This window comes from Notothenia coriiceps, unplaced genomic scaffold, assembly GCF_000735185.1.
Source record: "Notothenia coriiceps isolate Sejong01 unplaced genomic scaffold, NC01 NC01_scaffold00037246, whole genome shotgun sequence".
In the NCBI taxonomy this organism is placed as follows: Eukaryota; Metazoa; Chordata; class Actinopteri; order Perciformes; family Nototheniidae; genus Notothenia; species Notothenia coriiceps.
In genome coordinates, this window is record NW_011369947.1 from 9,108,455 (window position 1) to 9,115,149 (window position 6,695).

Consider the following 6,695-nt stretch of genomic DNA (forward strand, 5'->3'; position numbering starts at 1 on the left):
GTAGTACTAGTAGTAGTAGTAGTAGTAGTAGTAGTCGTGTGTGTGTGTGTGTGTGTGTGTGTGTGTGTGTGTGTGTGTGTGTGTGTGTGTGTGTGTGTGTAGTGTGTGTGTGTGTGTGTGTGTGTGTGTGTGTGTGTGTGTGTGTGTGTGTGTGTGTGTGTGTGTGTGTGTGTGTGTGTGTGTGTGTGTGTGTGTGTGTGTGTGTGTGTGTGTGTGTTAAATGACCTGATATTTTCATGTCTCTCAGGTGCTCAGTCGAAACAACAGGATCATCATCTATAAAGATATAAATGCAATATGTACTGAACATTGTATTGTAAGTGCTGTTAACTTCATTGTGATGTTACAATAATGTTTTTTATTACTGGCAAATGTAATAAACTTTAAGCAGGAAACAGACAGGTAAAATCAGACATTATAAACATGCAGATATTTTTTGAAAACAAAGAACTTTATTTCTAGACGAGGATCCCAAGGGAATTATTGGCAAAAATCCTGGGCTGAACATGCATTTGTGTACCAAATGTCATGGCAATCAGCCCAATAGTTCTCGAGATATTATACTCAAAACTACAAATATTAACCTCATGGTGGAGCTAGAGGAAAAGTTAGGGGATCCCCAAAGTCAGTAGAATGTATTGTCCAGGGATGGTGTAAGTCTGTACCAATCCATATTGCAGAAAATAAGCTCTGTGGAAAAAACATGTTCAAGATATTTACATATTTTGTTTAACACGACAGTCTCGACATGTTAACACTACTTTTATAATACTTGAAGGAGAAATAATAAAGGTAAATATCTACCGTAATGCTATGAACTACAGCTAAGCTAAGCTAAGCTAACTTAAAGGCTGACTCGTGTTCTGCATGATGATGTCAAGTAGTCTCATTTAATCACTTAACTAGTTAGCAACTGCCGTTATTGAGACGCCAAAAACCTTCAGACCAGTTGGATACAGACGTGTTTTGTGTGGTAGAACAAAAAATGAGACATGTATAAATTACAGACATTATTTTCGGAATCCAACAAAAAATATTTTGAGTCGAGGGAACCCGGAAGTGCTTAAATGCTAACTAATTTGTAGGTTTAGGACTCATTCCTGATCAACTCTATAGCTGTTGAAATACTAAATGCTTAGCTAAAGTTGTGAAGGACCAATCTTGAGATAGAATTGCCACCCTTAGAGCCATGTATGCAAGAATAAATAACAAGGAAAAGTCCAGAACCCAGATTGAAAATAGACTCTAAGGTGTTGATCATGAACACTCTCACCCACGGGCCTGTGCGATGATCCCCATTTAGAACACTTTGACATGATTCATAACTGAATCATCTGAGGTTTATTCATTTATGCTAAACCCGCCCCTTTGTGAAATAGGTGAAAACAGTGTCAACGTGAGAACACCTGATCCACACTGTGCAACCATCAAGATCAAGGAAAAAGTAAAGCCCTAAATGAATGTGCCGTCCTCATGCAGCTGATAAACAAAGAAAGGAAAGGAAATAAAGCACGGTATTCTGTGCCGTTTCAAATCCAATCCTGCTTTGAAGGCCAGCTTGAAAAACATAGCCTTTAAATCAAGCAGCTATTCACCTATTGAGATAAAAACCAATGCCATGGTTTCACAACAGTGAAAATATCCAGCATATTTCTATCGCAGGAATCCTTTTCAACTTATCTTTGGAAGAGAGCGATAAATCTGGTTGATTTGTTTTATGGTCTGTTCTTTTGTCGGCCGATTGGCAGAGCTGCCTTTTAAAAGGAACTTGTTAGTGAAAGAATATTGTGTTTTGTAAAGAGTGTTATATTCAGTGTTGGTAAATGGGATTGCTTTTAAAAGCTGTAATTCTAAGATTCTGTCAAAGAGGATGGTCAGACCCAAAGAAAAAACAGAGTGTACATGACCCAACTACAAAGGCATTAATCTGACTCATAGACTGTCCTCACAACATTAATAAATAGTTTGCTAAAATGCTTAAACAAAGACCTTTTGTAAATGTACGCAACTTCTGTAACCTGCTCCTAATATCTGCTTGAGAATAGTATTCGCGATGGCCTGATTAAAATGTTCAAAATCCCCAATACTACAAAAAAATGTTGCTGCCGATACCAATCCAATATATATATTTTTTTCTCTATTGAAAATCTAAGCTGACATTTGTATGAATGCACTTTTTTTAACTCATGGTGCTCAAAATATGAAATATATATTATTTAAATACCAATCCAACAACCTGAATCTTTATGCGATACGGCTGCTTTTTTAAATATATATATATATATTTCCGCATAGACACTTTTAGCAGTATTTTTGCTTAGTCAGCACCTTTGAAATATTCCAAATGACACTGAAGTGCAATTTTGTTGTTTAATTCAGAGATTTTCAAAGAATATCCATACATATACTTAGTTTTGGATCAGTAAATCAGCAACTAGCATTAATTAAGTTATATTGTGGGTAATGTAGGTACCAATTTAGGAGGAATAAACAAGACTACATTTCTTGTTCTCCTGCATTTATTTGACACTTTTTTGATAACTTTCCAACAATAAAAAGGAGTGCAATGCTAGGCAGTGAGTACTCTTTCAACTATCTACTTTAAAAAAAGAAAAAGCAGCACTGACAGATCAAAAACCGCCATATGAATCAATTGGAGTGGCTTTGGTAGGCAGTGAAAGGTAATGTAATGTGCTATTATGTTTGGAGGACTTTCTACTCACATCCCAGGAGACTCTTTCTTACTGGCTATTATCTGTGCTGAGAGATGACAGTTAGAAACATCTATAATGAAGCTTTATTATACAGCATATAAATAGTCAGAAACATTTTTTTTAAAGATATACAGTACTTAATAATCAGCTCCTTTTCTTGAAATTGCAAATCTGAGGCAACACTTTGCAAATGCATCTTTTTTGTGTAAAAGGTTTTAGTAACATTATGATAACTGTGTTGCATTGAGTGTCTACTGTGCAATGTTGTTCTTTGAAACCAGATCTGCATGGAGTAATGCACGGGTATGATTCCCCAGATTCAGCAGGATTATTCACAACGTTGAAGTGTTACTAACAGCCACAGTTCCAGCACAAACGTATACACACACCCTTTCTTCTGACACGTTGCGGGAGTGTTATTCCAGAACTGTCCTCAAGGTCAGCTGGAACAAACAAACTCTAATTCAATGAAAAGTACACTTAACGGTTGTGTGTTATGAATCAGCCATGATGACGGTTGAAGCTCGTTGAACCTGTGATGCGTTCAATGAAACAAAAAGTATAAGGTCTAATATATTGGCCAGTGAGAGTCCAACTAAATAAAACAAATGGGCCATTTCCTCGACAGAATATAGTCCCTGGCATACTCACTTAACAGTGCATCGTGTTTCAGGAAAAGAGCAACAAGAGCTCTCATCAGTGGACAATAAAATACAATAGCTCTAAGCATGCAGGAGCTCGCTGGGATCCAATTTAAAGGTGTGGAGGGGGACATGATTAATCACGGCAAAAATGCAGAAAAACAAGCCCATACCCAGAAGACACTGTACAAGAACAGCGGCTATGTGATTGATGATTAGCACGTAGGCTAACCCCATGATTGACTTTCTTAAATTAGCTCTTTTGGAAATACGGACACATTTGGAGTAACCAGTAAACCAGTAAGATCAATGTGACCTACTGACCCCTCCCATTGGCTTCAGCAGAGACAGTGGCTGACAGACTTTGGCATGGAGCTCATTATCATCAGGCTTGTCTGAGAAATAATGACTTGGATCAGAGATCTGAATGACAACAGCATGAGTCAGTATTCAGCATCGGCCTTCGTGTTTCATGGCTACAAGTTATCAGCCTTCCCTGTTTTGCTCAGCTGTGAAAGACAAGAGGATAAACCCGTCTGCTTTTCAGCACCACGTCGCTGTCCACCCATAATCCACTCCAGGGTTTCTTTAAGGACAATAACAAGCCGCTCTAAAGCCTAACTTCATACAACAATTGTGATAAAGCATGATTTGACACTCCTTATTTCTAATAAAAGGAGAAAGGAGAGAATTATCCTCTATTTTCTTCCCCCAGTTGAATTATCTATCCTTTGTCTCAAGTGTTTGTAGCTCCAACAGAGAAATATTGCCCTCACATTATTATTATTTTTAATCACACAAGTGATGGTGAGGTGGAATGGCAGTGGTCCACCGCTGTGTTGCAGTCTGTAATATCTCAACTGGGTAAATAAGCTGGAAATTCTGCACAGAAAGTAATTCTCCCTTACAGGATAAATTAGAAACAGCTCATGTGAGCCCTTAGTTTTCCCAGTCGTGCCACCAGCAGGTTGACATTATGTTTTCCTGCAATTTTTATACATTTGTAACGGTTTTTCGTGGTCCCCAAAGAATTAGCCTACGGACTAGTGCCTCTAGTCTGGCCAACCCTAGCAACTATTCAACTCAATTTATTCTTAATTATGTTACGGAGGAAAATAAATTTCTCCCGGATAACACATAAACCAAAACAAAGCAAAAACACATCATACTTTATGTTAAAGCAACAAAACCTGGTTGGTTAAGTTAAGATCTTGGTTTGGATTTAAATAGGCCAACTCTTATTATGCAAGTTTTCTTACAAAATTAATTAGCAAGCCTTGTCTTCCACATTGTTCTACTCCTGCATTTATCTAGCCTGATCAAGGTTTGTATTTTCACGGCAGAAATACTCCACTGAAGGGTTCAACAGCTCGCAATCACCTTAGATTAGTCGGGAAAAGTATTTTGCAGTAGTCTAGAAGAGTGCTTTTGTATTTCTATTACCAAATCGTCAGGCTCACTATTAATATAACATTACATTCAAATGATAGTCAGTGGGAGTGATACACACTGCCATTTCAGCTGTGATGTCTTCATTAAACTCTATCCGGAGTGTTCTTACCTCTCCCGTATGCAATCATATGAAAACCTCACCGTTCAGATATTCAGTACTTCTACATTTGATTGTAACCTTTTCTGATATGGAGAAAGGATGAGCAATCTATATTTAGTCTGTTTGTATTTCCAAGACAACATTTTCCAACAGCCCTATGAGCACCTCCTTTCCTTCAAATATGAACCTATTGTTTTACAGGAGGCATTAGATAACCACCAAGTTTCTTTGAAAAAACAATATATGTATTGTGCAGTTTATTCCAGTGGGAACAGAAACTGATGTTTTTGGTTGCCGGGTCAGCTTTGCAACCTTTTGAAGATGGCTATTTTGAGATGTTCTATTATAAGACTGTTTCTTTATTTCTCAGTTGGAACATGCAGTTATTAAACAAGGCCAAAGGAAGACTGGTCGACAGATGTAGTAGGCTACTTTTGCTGACCGCTTCCCCCCAGCACTGAGCTGAAGTTGCAGGCTGCCTGCGGCCATGGCATGGCTCTGTGTGATGCTGATGTTACAAAAGCGCGTCTCCTTTAAGGAGATGTATGCATCAGCTGCAAATGAATTGTGCGTACGATAAATAAACACAGCAGATGAGGATTTGTATCAACATTTCTAACATATCTTTGTTCAAAACAATCCTGCGATGAGTATAACGTGGTTGTTAGACATGCAGTTGCCCTGTATCTACAACACATCACAGGAAAAGACATTGCGCGCATTGTATAAGGAGGATAACTCACGCGTTCGCAATTATCGATCCATAAATGCCATCGCTTAGGAATGTAGGAAGTGCGCCCCAAAATAAGCTCTGATTCCCGGGGTCCAAAGCTCGGTAATAGCCGCTGCTCCGTTGCTCCCGCTGGGCTACGGTGGAAGGGATAAGCACGCCTCCTGTAGCTGCTACTGAGCAGGATTGAGCATCACACCGCACACGGTGGAGCCCCACTACTGTGGGATGGTGATGTCGCGGGAATAGGAGCGTCAGTCTCTCCTTTTAAACGAGAACATACATGGTTCCTGCTTCTTGGCTCACCCCGTGTTTTAGAGTCAAGGCAACGCTTTATCTCAGCAACTTGCAGTAAAGATTATGTAATATTCTGAGTTAGATACACATTCTTTAGGAATTTAAATTAGCCCAGCAGATACAGAGTACTCACACAGTTGTTGAACAGGAGAGGGAATTATAACACACTGGAGGGAGGGTATTCATAGCACTAAACGGAAACAACAGCTTTAATTTAATGCCACATGGTTGCACCAATGGCTTTATATTACATGCACACACTTCACACCTTCTGTTGAACATACTGGGAAGAAAAAGTGTCTGTATGTTGCTAATTGGCAAACTACTTGAAGTGTTAAAGGAGTAGAATATAGACTTATTTTTAACTATGCTTACTACTGTATATATCTGACTTTTACTGCCTTGCTTGACCCTAATTATTGCAATGCCAAGAATGAGACAGTGTTTCTTCATTTATAAGTCATATTTCAATAAACTCTTTATTTAATTTGGTTAAAATGTTTGCAAATAGTTGTCTAAACCAAAGTAAAATTGTATTTTCTTTACTGATGGATTCAGAGGGGGATTACGGTGAGTGACACTCCTGTTGTGCCCTGTAGTTTGAAATAAAAGCCACACAAGTGCCCCAGTGATGGAAAGGATGTGATGAAGTGCCCTCTAGAGCAGGGGTTCCCAAACTTTTCAGCCCGCGACCCCCAAAATAACAGTGCAAGAGACTGGCGACCCCCTGTTGACGGGGACGGGGCGGGTGATAGTGAATT

The 6,695-nt window shown here is 38.9% G+C and overlaps 1 protein-coding gene across 1 annotated transcript in view; it reads right to left on the minus strand.

Annotated features, from left to right (window-relative positions):
• LOC104966374 (TANK-binding kinase 1-binding protein 1-like) overlaps nt 1-5,804 on the minus strand; it is a 39,846-nt gene extending 34,042 nt beyond the window's left edge. Inside the window, exon 1 of the mRNA XM_010795561.1 lies at nt 5,651-5,804. The gene's annotated coding sequence lies outside the window, so the exon portion shown is untranslated. The remainder of the gene's footprint in view (nt 1-5,650) is intronic.
• Between the last annotated feature and the right edge of the window lie 891 nt (nt 5,805-6,695).